At 53.3% G+C, this 14,970-nt stretch overlaps 1 protein-coding gene across 14 annotated transcripts in view; it reads left to right on the forward strand.

The window, feature by feature from the left end:
- AGAP1 (ArfGAP with GTPase domain, ankyrin repeat and PH domain 1) overlaps positions 1-14,970 on the forward strand; it is a 568,640-nt gene that overhangs the window by 198,708 nt on the left and 354,962 nt on the right. The window lies entirely within an intron of this gene.

Here is a 14,970-nt window from a genome sequence, read left to right on the forward strand (position 1 = left end):
TTCTTGGGGGTTCGACTTATTCCTCGGGTCTAGCAATTGCGTAGATTGACGACACCAGCTGCTGATGGACTAATTAGCTGGGCTGCAAGCGGGAGGATCACTCCTCAAGTAAATCTGCCTGTGTGCCCCCGGACTGCTCAAGGTTTCAGTTGAGGGGACCCCTTGGTCGGGGGTCCCTGGAGGTTACGTGGTCTGGGCCCTGGTTTTGCTGCCATGAGCTGGATTCTCCTGTGCTCCGTTCGACGTCTGGTGTGGTTGGTGCGGGTCCCCGGTTCTCCTGCCTGGGGCCACCTTCCCCGTCCCGCGTGGTGCTGTTTTGTCCTTATTGTGGCTTTCGCCATTTCCCTTAGGGCATTCAGTCTGTGCCATCGCATTTGGCCCTGACTATGATTTCTTTGTAGCGGGCCCTTATATTTTGATGAACACAAAAGCCTTTCTCTTGAACGTTTGCACATCAAAAGTAAAAACTGTACCCAGTGGGGAGACCTAAATGTGATCTGTAGCAGCCCTACTTCTTCGACTTTCCAGGTAACACATTTTACCTCCGGGAATTTCATGGTATCATACGATTTTCAGAATACATTATTTTACAGGGTGGATGCATTCTCGAGTTTGCTAACGGGACATCCCTTCTTTCATCTGCAAAGTGGAAACATCTCACCCCTCAGTGGGGTCTGTGCCCAAGGGCTCCTGGGTCAGGGGAAAGATTGTCTGAGATCTTCGCTCACGCCCTTCAGGAGCTGGCCCGGCCACCTGTCCTCTCACCGTTGGAGAGGTCAGGGGATTGTTCCTTGACGTTGCCGGGAGCGTAGAGAGGTCCCCCCAGGGGACGTGCGTCAGGTCCTCCGGGAGCTGGAAGAATTGTGAGCAGGTGCTGCCTGGGGCCTGGAAGCCTTTAGTCCCCATGACTCCCTGTTTCCCAGAGGCCAGCCACCCTGGAACCAGGCAGGTGGGCATGTCTGTGTTTCCCGTGTTCTGTCCACGTACCGGGGCGAGTCCCACGTGGCAGCAGGAGGGAACCATAATTTGTTGTTTCCAAAAGGAAATGAATGAGACAAGCCTTGCTTTCTCATCGTCTTGGCACACAGAAGTCCCTGCCCCCTCGTCACAGAGCCTGTAGCTGCAAAGTGATTTCAGTCCTTGCCAGATGCATTAACATCCATCGATTACCCTTGCTTGCTTCATTGAGAAGCTTTCCACAGAGAATGTTCTGGAGCTGCAGTGTTCTGTGTCATCACCCAGGTTTATGGAGAACATCAGAGCAAAGGGAATCCTCTCTGGGGTGTGTGGGAGGTTGATGAAGCCGCTTACAGCTCAGCACCACCCGCAGCTACTTTCGTAGCCAAGGGTCAGGTTAGGACACAGCTGAAGGTGTATGTCATGGTCACCAGGCTGAGAGGTTTGGACTCTGGGTGAGCTGTGAGACCTCTCCTTTTTCTTGCTGTTATTATTACCTGCAGCTTTATCCCCCTTTCCTCTTCCAGTGGCTGGGGTGATCCACTGCCTTCCCCATACAGGGCAGTGGCTTTACGTGGGAGGCGTGTTCCTGGGGGCTCTGCCTGTGCACCCAGCTCATTGGAGCTTCCCTGCCCTTCTCCCGTCTGCACAGGCTCTTCTTTTGCTTTAATTAATGTGTAAATATCCTTTAGTGTTACTCCCACCCGTGGTGGGGATCCTTAGATTGCTGGGGGGGTGAAGGTGGTCAGGGCTTTCTGTTTTCATATCCCCAGCCTTCGCCAGAGTGCAGGTTTCATCACCTCTCAGAGGGTGACGCCTGTTGTGCTTTCGCTGTGTGATACCTTTGGGTTGATACTTTATCCTTGTGGCAAAGGCAGCTGACTCAGACAATTTAGATTATTTTAAAGATACAACTGAAATGAGGGAATGGATTTAAATATTAGGTGTGCATTTTAATTAGTGGATTAACAACGCAAACGTGGGTAACCCAGTAGGGAGCCTGTAAGTCCATGAAAATAACCCAAAGAGTAAAACTTTTGTGCAGGCAAATACCCTTTTAATCGTGCGTGTGCGAGAGATACATGTGTGTGTCCGAGTCCTAGGGCTGCTGCATGACATATTACCACGAACTGGGTGGCCTGGAGCAGTGGAGATGTATTCTCACGGCCCCGGAGGCCAGGAGTCTGAGATCAAGTAGCTGACAGGTTGGCTCCTTGCGGAGGGAGTGCGGGAGAATCCGCGTCCCTGGTGACTGGCAGCCCGCCGTTGTTCCCGGGCTTGTAGACGCACCATTCCAGGCTCTGCCGTGTCGTCACGGGGCCTTCTCCCTGCGTCTGTGTCCACGTTTCCCTCATCTCATGAAGACGCTCGTCTCTGGGTTCAGGCCCACAGGTACTGGGGGTTCAGACTGGAACACATTTTCAGGGGCCGGAATTTAACCCGTAACAGTACGTGTATATTACACCCGCGGTGTTGAAACAGAAGCTGCACTCAGACCTGTTGAAGTTGCTCCGTTACCTCTCGGTGACAAGAAGGGCGATTTGCTGCCCCAGACCTCCCTGGCCATGCCCGTGGCTGGTCTGCTAGGGCGTCACAAAGATTAGGTTCCTTTACATGTGACCTTCACACTCTGATGGGATTTCACAGCTGTCACTCACTTCTTTTTTTTTTTTTTTTTGCGGTACGCGGGCCTCTCACTGCCGTGGCCTCTCCCGTTGCGGAGCACAGGCTCCGGATGCGCAGGCTCAGCGGCCATGGCTCACGGGCCCAGCCGCTCCGCGGCACGTGGGATCCTCCCGGACCGGGGCACGAACCCGCGTCCCCTGCATCGGCAGGCGGACTCTCAACCGCTGCGCCACCAGGGAAGCCCTGTCACTCACTTCTGACGGAAACGGTCGGGAGAGAATTCTTCCTCTGCTGTTCGGTGCCCGACCAGTGGCTGCTGATTAGGGCAGTGAATGAGGATCCGGGCGTGGGACTTGAGTCTCCATCTCATGCGTTTGTGCGCCCGGCCTTCCCCGCCGCACACGCCACGGGCCTGCCGCAGCTTTTCACGCTCTTCCTTCAAAACAAGAAAGAAAAGGAAAGGAAACCACGGCTGCCCAGTATTACGCGGGAATTTGATGGAAACGTGGGCCACCTGAGACCCGTTCCCTTGCAGAGCGCTGAGCTTCAGAGCTGAGCCCCTGCCCCGCTACGTCTCCCTCTGGGCCTCCCACTGCGGGCCACGCAGGGGAGCCGCGGCCCAGAAAGGCTGCTGCCAGCAGCTGCTCTCAGCGGTGGAGGAGGGGAAGGAGCCTCTAGCTCTAAGACGCACTAAAGCGTCCAGCAGACCGAGTGGCCGGTGTTACGGTTGGTGGAAACAACTTTAAGAACGTCCAGAGGGCTTCCCTGGTGGCGCAGTGGTCGAGAGTCCGCCTGCCGATGCAGGGGATGCGGGTTCGTGCCCCGGTCCGGGAAGATCCCACGTGCCGCGGAGCGGCTGGGCCCGTGAGCCGTGGCCGCTGAGCCTGCGCGTCCGGAGCCTGTGCTCCGCAACGGGAGAGGCCGCAGCGGTGAGAGGCCCGCGTACCGCAAAAAAAAAAAAAAAAAAAAAAGAACGTCCAGAGACCGACCTGCCTGGGATGATAAAGTTAACTGCTCTTGGCCAATGTTTCAAGGACTTAGGGCCACCAAATGGGTGGAAGGTGCCAGGATGATGTCACGCTGTCTGAGAGCTTCCCTTCGTTGGAATCCGGAGTAAGCCCTCATCCGGGTGTGACATAGGTGGGTCCGCCACGTGCCGCGGAGCGGGGCCTCGGCCTGGTGTGACTTGGGGGCGACCGCCCCTGTCGTTCTCAGGTCCTCAGGAGCTGACTCCATCAGAGGCGCGTTCCTTCAGTGAGTGAGTCTTCAGCTTCCTGCAGGCTCTTCACCAGTTCGCATTTTTGGGTAAAAAAGCTCCGAGGCCACGGCAGCCCCGAATCTAGGCCGGCGGCCAGCAGGTTCCGGCCACGAGCCTGGTACTGGGGGACGTGCCAGCGTGAGGGCTGCGACGGCACCGCCTCTCCCCCGCATGTCAGGCCCGCACTTGCCTGGGGTTGAAACCCGGCTTCCCAGCCTGTCATAGCCACTTACTTCCGTTGTGGCCTTGGGTGAGTTACCCATCCTCCTGAATTTCAGCTCACCCCGCCCTGCGCCCCAGTCATCGTAGGGACTGAACACCAGTGTAAGTGTGCAGAAGACTGCGTTGGCACCTGGCACGGAGAGAGGGCTCAGGGACACGTGCCTTGTAAACATGGGTCCTGCCCCTTTGCTCCTGCATCTTCTGCTTCAGCTGGGCAGCCCTGCCTCCTGGGCCGTTCTCACAGGCGTGGCTTCAGGACTTCGTGTCCACCAGGCGCGAGGTCGGGATCCCCGGCGTCCTGTTCCTTGACCAGCTCAGGCCTGGCTCGAAGATGCCTGGGGGACTGTCTCTCCTCACCAGTGCGGTTATTCTAACAGCTTTAAGCACGGCTCAGGTCATGACAGTAGAGCGCCGTACGAGATCCCTGGGACCTAATCGAGCCATTTGGAAACTAGAGAGAAGGATGGAATTTTAATTGGCCCACCGTCCCCACAGGGCTTCTAGGATGGGGCTGAGTTCTGTGAGGTCTTTCTTGCACCCGGGCGGTGGGGACTCCGTCTGGGCTGCGGTGCAGGGGCACGAGCTTCTCTGGTTGGACGTGGCCTCAGTGTACGGTGGCCGCTGTGATGGACGGGAGAGCCCCATCTTAACCTTCTCTCCGGTGTTTCTAATCCGAGGGTGCCCCCCGAGGGTGACTGGCCCTGGGGTTACCACTGTGCCTTGCCCGTTCCCAGCCGGGACGTCACACACCGGCTGCAGTTCTAGTGGTCACTTCCTGCGAGAGCAGGGGCTGCTGGCCATCAGGTCACTGTGAGCTGGACGTCCCTCTGTTAACCTTGCCGGTTCCCTTGAGGACTCCGCCTGGAATCGTTGCCCAACAGATGTGTCTATCGTCAGGGCAGTGAAAGCCTTCTCAGGAACCATGGGTATCTGAAGTCATTTTTAAAAAATGAATGTTTACTTAGTTTCTTAGAAACAAGCCATGTGGTAAATACCAGCCTTATTTTCTGGGACATGTGAAATGCATTTAAACTGTCAGCTCCACAAACCCTTTCCAAATCAAATAAACTTAAAAAACATTTTTGTGAGCTACCACTACTCAGCAGATGTTAGGCTTATTTCTGAACACATTCTTGGGTGCTGTTAGTGTTCCAATGAACAAAGTATGTAAACACTAATAAAGTTGGAGTCGTTTTGAAATCTGGCCAGTTAAATGTTTCAACGTAACTTTACCATGGTACTTGCAACCAAGTGATTATAAGTACATGAAAAGTTTTTAATGAGGATTATCTGAAACCTTAAAATTAAGAGCCCACTGGTAGGTTGGCTTAATAGATAAAGCAGAAATCAGTTCAGCCATCTTCTTTAATTATTTCAGATGCTAACTCAGTCTCTAACTATAGAAAGATCATGGATTCTTGTCATTGTTCTGATCTGTGTAACCGTCTGCTAACTCCGTCCCCTCACATGGAAGCCATATTGAGGGCCAGGTGATAGTGCCTTTAAAACAGGCGAAGGATACTAAAGTTATCCCTAGAACTTCAAAGGAGTAATTAAAGAGAAGGATGTTCTACTTCGTTTTAAACGAGAGAAAGAGGGCTGTAAAAGTAGAATAAGGAGATTACGTTTTTGGCATTGACAGAATTGGCAGGACAAAATGTATTTTTGAATTGGTTGTTTGGGACTCAGAACACATTGTCCTGTATAGTTATAATTAATTCACCAGGAAACTGAGGGCCTGCTGAGAGCTGGGCATGGCACCTGTGGTCAGTGTGTGTGTTCCAGGGGGTAGAAGCAGCTTCTGGATGGGCAGCTGTAATTCACGGTGGGGATTTGCACCTGGCCGGCTGAGCAGCTTTGCATGCTGGCCTCTGCCGGGAAGCGTCCCTGGGCTCCCAGGGTAGCCCACACATGCTCTTCCTGGCATTTGAACGACAGAGGCCCCCAGAGAGCGGCGTGCATGCTGGGAACACAGCCGTGTCTCTCCTAAGACACCTCAGGACGAAACCATTTCTTCAATAGGAAAAAGGAGACTGGGGTCTAGAAAGTTTCACCTTTGGAATTAGAAATTATTTTTTCTAGAGAAATTGTAAGTCCCAAGATGGTTTTTTAGATCTTTAAGTGCATGACTTGATTGCAAATTAGAAAATAGTCCTTGGATCTGTCAAAGCTGAATTGCCACGAGGTGTTTTCTCCCTGGTCCGTTGCTACATCTGCCCATGACCTTGGGCCCCGACTTTGTCGTCTTGCTGGCAGCGGCTCTGGATCCAGGGAACCGAGTGGCCGCCGACCAGCCCGTCATTCACCCAGGCAGCTGCCTTCTCTGATCTGGTTCACGTTCATTGTCGTAGTGTCGAATCCCTTGGTTGCCAGGGAGAGATGACCAGCTTCGCTGAGCTCCAGGAGAGCAGGGGAATTCATTAACTTACGTACCCGGAGCAGCTCCGGGGATGGGTGGATAGCTTGAGAAAGCACCTAATCACCCGATCCACGTGAGCTAGTGAGGAACCTGCCTTTCCCATTGCTTGGGTCTCCCCGCTTGGCAGCAGGCAGTTCTGGTGGCCTCATGACTGCATGGTCTTCAAAACTGACGTCTCACGGGGAGGAAGAGTTGGACGTTTTTCTCGGTAGCTCCAAGGGAAGGCTTAGAGACACCTCTGAATGGCATCCCTTGAGTTGCAGACTCTTAAGCTTTAACCAGTGGGAGGCTTTGTAACGCACCTCTCTTCCCTGATGAACAGACCCGTTCCACTTGGTTTACCCTGTGGGAACAGGGCGACCCGGAGGCCAGAAGGGCCGGGTCCTGTGTGCTCTCACCTCTGTGCTTCCTTTCGCAAGTCTCTGCCTTTTACAAGCTCGCTTCTCTCCCACCTCCCACCCCATTTTATTGGTCCCAGGGAAGGGCGAGATCAGAGACTCATAACCAGCCCTTGACCGAGAGGGCTGACCACAGGTTGAGAGGTTCTCTGTGGAAGTTTGAACCGAAAGGAAGAAATGCCGGCTGAGGCCAGCCTCGGGGCGGGCAGAGGAGAAAGAAAAGGGGGGCAGGCAGCACCGTCAGATGCGGGGGCAGTGGGTCGGGGGGACGGGTACGGATGTGACAGCGTGGTTCCCACCTCCCAGTCACGGCTGGTGCGAGGCGGGATCGCCGTGTAAAGAAGACGAACCTCCTGTAGGATGATGCCGTGAGATCACGCTTGCTGGATGTTCGAAGTCTAAGGGCAGACTTTCACTGGGGCCACGGTCAACTCCCAGGGCCAGGACGTGAAGATAAGGCAGCAGAAGGTAAAATACCAGTAGCAAAATAGGCCAAGTGCCCCCCAAAAGAGAATTACACGGGGGGGGAGTGTAGTGTGATGAAGGTGCCCGCAGACTCTCCCCTCCACGTCACCTCCTCATGCAGGACTCGGGGAGCCCTAGCCTGAGAGCTGGGGCATCGTGGGCACAAGACCTGAGGGGCCGGGACAGGCCCCCGTGGGCGTGCGTGCGTGCGTGTGCGCACCTGCGTGTACGCCACGTACAGCTGCTGATTATCTACGGAAGGCGATAGTTTGACAAGACTGAAATGGTTTGACTGAATCAGTTCTTTGATGATGGACCCAGGCCAGGGGTGGAAACCACATGCAACTCACAGTGTAGTCTTTTGCCCGTCGTAGGTGGCTGCCTGGGTGTCCCCTGTTGGGAAGGCTTGTGAGGCAGGACCTTGGTTCAGGGAGCATTCTGAGTAGCAGATGGTCACCCCTGTCCTGCGTCGGGAAGCTGCTCGGTTCCGTCCACGTGGCCCAAAAGGGGCAGCACGTGTGGCCATCATGCCGTCCTTTTCTGAGCCCCATTTCTTACCGCGTTGCTTCTTTTACAAAACGTCAACACCACAAACAAAAGAAGGGAGCAGCATTGCTCTCTGAGGGCCACTTGGGTGGGACAGGCATGTTGAAAGCGCGAAGGGTGTGTGTGGAGGGGGTGGGGCTTGGTGACAGAAACCAGCTGGCAGTGTGTCCCCAACTCCTTCCACTTCCACGCAGCGGAGGGGAGCGGGTGCGGCTGGACCAAGAGGGAGGTTGTGTGCAGGGACTGTCGGTTACACGGGGTGTGACCGCGTGACCTCCAGGTGGACCAGGCTGCCAGCGTGGGCCTCTCCCATCGCCCTCGTGCGCAGAAGGATTCTGAAGGGAGTTGGGGGCTGGACCCCTGGGCTCCCGGCAGCCATTACGCAGGCGCTGGCTTTGGAGAGGGACACAGCAGGGCAGATGGGAGGAGCCCTCAGACAACCTCTGGACCTTGGAGCTAACACATAACGGTGGGAATGAGCCGCGGGGACCACTTACCACTGGACCCTCTGCTGCCCCATCAGGAGGGGTTGGCAGCTTATCCGCCCCACGAAGTACTGGCTGTAGGATGTGCCCTGGCCCGCCTTCCGACTCGGGCAGGAGCCTGGCATGGTGCAAAGCTAAGTGTGTTCCAAGATGCAGATGCAGGGGCTTCCTGGGCTGGGCAGGTTCCGAATCTGCCTGAGAGGGACACCCCCCCCCCCCCCCACACACACACCCACACACACCACACACATACACACACGTCTGTCAGCCCTGGATGGTGGGCTTTGCTCCAGCTCTTGGTGATGTCCAGCGCACAGGGTGCTGGCCTTCTCAGAGACCAGATCACCCTCTAGCATAGGCACAGTGACCTGGAGACAGAGCCCCCTGGAATCCTGCTGTTAAAGTCCTGACACGGTTTCCATGGGAATGAGACAGTTTCAGAGAGTGATCCTCTGCCTCTCCCCCACCCCCAGAAATGGAAGAGGACAGTCCAAACAATAAGTGATGTGTCCCCAACTTCCCTGGGGGCGCAGTGGTTAAGAATCCGCCTGCCAATGCAGGGGACACAGGTTCGAGCCCTGGTCCGGGAGGATCCCACATGCCGCAGAGCAACTAAGCCCGTGAGCCACAGCTACTGAGCCCGCGCTCAGAGCCCGTGAGCCACAACTACTGAGCCCACGAGCCACAACTACCGAAGCCCGCGTGCCTAGAGCCCATGTTCCGCAACAAGAGAAGCCACCGCCATGAGAAGCCTGCGCACCGCAACAAAGAGGAGCCCCCGCTCGCCGCAACTAGAGGAGGCCCGCGTGCAGCAACGAAGACCCAACGCAGCCAAAAATAAAAATAAAATAAATTAAAAAAAAAAAAAGTGACGTGTCCCCAGAAGAAATATCAAAGGGGAGATGGCTCTCCCACAGCCATCACCCCCGTCCTGTTCTGTTGCTGCTGGTGAGCTGAGAAGGATCGTTGCATTTTTAAAGATCTGTAAAAATAAATAAACAAAAACAACCCCTCCCCCCTGACCCCGAAACAAGGCTACTGCCCGCAAGGCCGCTATCTGGGGGCCCTTCGCGGTGATGGTTTGTGACCCTGCTCTGCAGTGTCAACACATCAGGTACTAAAACGCAGAGGATTTCTGGATTTCTCCATAGGGTCGAATCTCACAACCACCATCCTGTTTTAGTTTCTTGAAACAAGCACTTGATTTATATTGAGAGAATTGTGTGTGAACAGACAGCTCTAAAGCCAGTACTTTTACATGTCCAATTCTAGAATTGCATATTCAAAAACAAAGTTGACACGACAGTTTTTTTTTAATAACAAGTTATTTTCACATGGGAAACACTAGTTGAGGGCCGTAAAATCTGAGGGACTAAGAGACCATCTGCCCGCGTGCTGGTAGCTGAGCAGCCCCCCGGGGTGCTGTTGGGCGCTGGCCAGCTCACCTCCACACCCACTTTTCCGATGCTGCTGCCCCTGGACTCATCCCAGGCCATGGCTGGTGGGATTTGGCCTCATTTAAAGACACCAGGTGAGCAGCTAGGCTCTTTCTCCTGAATCTGCAGTACTTTTTGTAATTCATCCCTTTTTTAAAAAGCTTAAAATAAATGTGCAGAATACTAAAAATAAAACAAATAACCTTAAGTACACTTCCGCCCAGGGAAACAAGTACGTGCACGACTGATATTCCATTTACCACCAGACCATTTCAGAGACAGCAGTAGGTGCTGGAATGTTCACTACAGCCACCATCGTGGGTACTGGAACATTTCCAACAAACAGCTTACTTCTTTGGTCACACAGGCATACCTCATTTTATTGGCACTTCCCAGATATTGCAGGTTTTTTTTTTTTAAACAAATGGAAGGTTTGTGGCAACCCCGTGTCGAGTGAGTCTGTCGGCGCCATTTTTCCCATCAGCACTTGCTCTCTTCACGTCTCTGTGTTACATTTGGATAATCCTTGAAATATTTCAAACTCTCTACCAGCAGAAAGGTTATGACTTGATGAAGGCTCAGATGATGGTCAGCATTTTTTAGCAGTATTTTGAAATTAAGGTATGTATGCTGTTTTTTAGACATAATGCTGCTCAATAGACTACTACAGTATAGTATAAACATAACTTACATATGCACTGGGAACCCCCAACATTCCCGTGACTCGTTTTATTGTGATACCCGCTTTATTGCGGTGCTCTGGAACCGAACCCACAGTAGCTCCGAGGTGTGCCCGTGTATTAGATTTTACAGGGAGGGGGCCCATCATTATGTGGCTGTTTCCTCCTTCAGGGGGCTGACTGAAAACCACGCCCCCCACCCCCCGCCCCGTCCGCCCGGTGGGTTCCCAGTGGGTTCTGGGGGGCACAGGCCGTGTCTGTTCCTGGTGCCCGGTCCCCTGCCATACCCCCACCCAGCTGGCTCTCCTGGTCAGTTCCCGTTTCCTCCCGCTGCCTCTGACAGTCAGAGATTCTGTCTTGTTCACTCTGTTCCCGGCACCAGCACTGTGCTTATTATTATTGGCCCATAACGGGCTTTGCTAAATGCTTGCTGAGTGGTGGTTCTGAAGACCAAGGTTTTATTGCCCCCGTGTAGGGAGCTAACGGAGAAATGGGGAACAGCGGACACAGCGGGAGAGCCCTCGCCAAACTCTAATAAGAGCCAAACTGTGTCACAGGTGGAGCGTAAATCGGATATATTGCCGTGTTCCTCTACCGCTTGCTGGCGTGGAAGTCCCCGTCGGCGATTAGAAACACACCGTACACGTGGATAGATATTGAGACGGTTACTGGAACTCACAGAACCTTCTCCCTGGGGCAGTATTAGTAGCGCCATCCAGAACCCGCCATCTCGTGAGCTCTCTTGACTTGGGAAAAATAATTGTGACCCTGGGTCTTCCTCAGTACCTGGAACCGTGACAGAGTGTTAAGGAGAATCCTGGGTTTCATATGGGAATTTGCGCGTGAGACGCACATCTTTCTTTCATTCTCTGCTTGCTGGGGTCTTGGTTCTTCCTCGTCCTTGAATTTCACTTTGAGACTCTCCCTCAATGTGCAGGTCCCCGGACAAAGTCATCACTGTAACCTAACAGAGCTTAGTTGGTGTTCAGGAGGCACAGGTAGTGTTTCGGGAGCCTGACGGCTGACCCAGATCAGCTCCTGTTCCCCTTCGCTGTGGCCACAGAGGCAGGCGGTGGTGTCCGCTGAGTTTTCACGCAAAGGCAGCTGAGGCACCAGCCGCTACTGAAGCCGCACAGGGTCGCCCAGCTCAGGGGCAGACCCTTGGCAGGTGGCTTCGAGCCCGTTCCTCTGCACTGCACTCCCCCTGCCTGGATACACACACTCTGCTGTCCTGGAAGGGCCACAGCCCGCCTGACGGCTCAGCAGGACCTCAGGTCACCAGGTCTCCTGCAGGCCCCTGCAAGCTGCCTGTCCCTTGGAACAGCTGCTGAGTTATTGGGGAAAGTACCGAGTTCGGTGGAGGACAGTATGTGAACTTTGGGGGTTGGGGGCAGAGTGGGTCCTAACTTCCAAAGACAGCTTTGCAGGAAAGTCTGAGTGTGTGGAGCCAGGGCAGCCTGAATGGGCCTGGGGCTCTGAGCCCGCGGGAACAGGCTACGGGCCCAGGCGCCAGCATCATACCTGGACCGTGAGCTGCGTCACACCTAGAGTGTGAGCTGAGGACGGCGAAGTCCAGGCTTCCCTTTCCAGAGAGCATCCCCTGTCCGCCACAGAGCCCGTGGACATCTTCGCAAGGAAAAGGATGCTTTGGGCTCCAGAAGCTGCCTGCCTTCTGGGGTTGCTGATATCACGGGGCATGTTTTATTCTTTGCAGTATCTGAGGTTCTGCCACTGTGATTACAGAGAACATTTTGTTGGGTTAATCCTATTTTACAGCCATTATAGTGGGGTTTTTTTTTTTTTTTTTTGCAGGGGAAAAGCTAATAAAACTTTCTGGAAGTGAAATTGGGCCTCTGTCCCTGGACCTTGATGATTGGAGATTGGTCCAGGTCAACCGGCCAACACCTTCCCAGGGTTTCTGTGTTTACTTTAGTCGTGAGAAGATAGCACTTGGAAGAGAGAACTCTTAATGGGTTTCATGTGTTAAGCCGCTAATTTACCTTTTTCTCAGAGTTCTTGGAAGTTAAGATGTAAGGAAATTGAATTTAACTGTTGGGCAACAAACCACTTCCCCAAACGGTAATTTTCCAGTTTCTGTTTTGAGCAGCGATACCATTTTTACAAAATGTTTTAAGTAGATCTCTGATACGTCATGGTGTTCTGTTTATAAAACCTGTACAAGTTCTAGTTTATAAATTTCTGACTCATTGCTTATCAGAGACAGCAATAAAGCTATTTTATGAACACAGAATAGGGCTTAAGGGGCTCCTGTTTCAGTTTTATATCTGCCTTTTCATCCAATTAATTTTTTTTTATTCGCTTGATGTCAAGAAAACCTGAGCTACACAAGTGACACACATATATATATATAAATGTATATATACATATTCACCTTACTTGCCATTTCAGGGTACTCTTCCATTAAATACATCCAGAAGCGTTGACGTAGTAGGAATAGTAGGACTCTTGAAATTCCAGGTTGGATCAATAAAAGCAGTGACTCTCATTCCATATACGTGTTCAGGAAGGAGCCCCCCGGACCGTGGTCAGCACTGTGACATCGCCAAGAGCCAGCTGGTTAACTATCTGCCTGTTGCTTAAATTACTTGGATCACGCAAACAACTGTCACCGCATGTGTGCCCGGCTTGTCCCCCAAGGAAGGTGGGACATGTCCCAAGGCTGCTTGCTTGTCTTCATGATTTTCGGGTGCAGACAAACGCAGGATGAGATTTGTAAAAGGCCGGGGCGGGGCTGCGACTTTCCCAGCATCCCAGCAGGTGGGTTCTCCCTTTGCCCAGGTTACCTGATGCAGCCAGAGCCACCGTCTTGGTCTCTCGGTTAGTGTGTAACATACTTGCCAGTGCAGGTTGGCTGTCGCTGTGACAACTGTCTCAAAACCACTGTACACATGTAAAAAATGCCTATTACACCGGCCATTTTCCAACCCCCTGAAGTGGCTCTGGCAAGTGCTCCTGGGGGTGCACCTTGAACCCTGCTGCGGGATAAGAGCCCGCATCTCGGCTGCCATGGCAGCTGTTCACCAGGGCCTTGGTTGCCCCGTCCTTAAAGTGACGTTGAGAGTCTGTCTTTTTCTCTTGGAAGATCATGTGCTGTTTTGATCTGCAGGTTCGTATCTTCTTGCATTTCAAGAAAATTCCTCTGTATTTTGTCTCTGAATAGTCTTTTTTTTTTTTTTTTTTCTTCTTGTGGTACGCGGGCCTCTCACTGCTGTGGCCTCTCCCGTCGCGGAGCACAGGCTCCGGACGCGCAGGCCCAGCGGCCACGGCTCACGGGCCCAGCCGCTCCGCGGCACGTGGGATCCTCCCGGACCCGGGCACGAACCCGCGTCCCCTGCATCGGCAGGCGGACTCTCCACCACTGGCCACCAGGGCAGCCCCTCTGAATAGTCTTTGAGCTCTTTTGTTGGGGATTTGTTGTTAGAGGTGCCGTTTAATCCTTTTGTTATTTTCATTTGTCTTCCTGTCAATTAACTTCAGTCTTTTTCATCTTGAGGGAGTTTATTTCAAGCCATTCCTCCATGTCAGAATTTCAGCTTTGAGCGGTGTTTCTCCTCTCCCTTACTTTTTCACATTGTATTTGTTCGTTCCAAAATGTTGCTTTGGTCCTCAGTTCCAGAGGTTTCCATTTCTTCCCTCATTGTTTTGGTTTCTTCTCCCTGGAGTTCTTGTCTTGTTAAATGTCTGTTTATAAGTGGCATTAGGGAGGGAAGTGATCACAAGGGACTTCCTTCTGCTTTTTGAGTTTTGTTTCCTCCTCCATTGGCTCTTTGGGTTTTGCAGGCTCCCTTGCAACCCACCCCCCCTTTCATTTTGGCTGCCCTGGACGGCTTTCGGGATTTCATTTCTCCGACCAGGGGTTGAACCCCGGGCTGTGGCAGTGAAAGCCCGGAGTCCTAACCACGAGGCCACCAGGGAGCTCCCGCAATCCTTCCCTGTTTTTTTCCCCCTTTGCCCTATCTTTGCTTGATAGTCTTACCATTTCTTTAGCTATTTCCTCCCCTTTGCTGAGTTTGGCGCTGTCTTGACTGTAGTCAAGTGCAGGGATACATGCACTGCTTAAGCCGTTCACATAGGCTGGCCACTCGTCCTGGGTCAGGTATGGGGTGTGGGGAGCCCCCTGCCATCTGGTTTCCTCTGGCAGGACACAGGCTAGAGGAGATGTCCCTGGCCCAGAGGGATGGCCCAGTCTTCCCGAGTTCCCATTTCCCAGGCTTCTGTCACACCCCCGGTCCCCTGCAGGGAAGCGCTGGGCACAGAAGTCTGAGGCTGGACGTTACTTTCCCTGAGAACGCAGTGTAAGACGAGTCCCTTTGTCCTCTGAGGGCATGTCCTCCAGACAAAGGTGAGCTGCCCTGACACACAGGGCGCTGCACTCCGAAGGAATTTGCTGGATGCCCTGCGCCAGGTCCCCTGCCTCCGAGGGGGCTGGGAGGGGGTTGTGTTATCCCATCACTCCC

This window comes from Kogia breviceps, chromosome 2, assembly GCF_026419965.1.
Source record: "Kogia breviceps isolate mKogBre1 chromosome 2, mKogBre1 haplotype 1, whole genome shotgun sequence".
NCBI lineage: Eukaryota > Metazoa > Chordata > Mammalia > Artiodactyla > Physeteridae > Kogia > Kogia breviceps.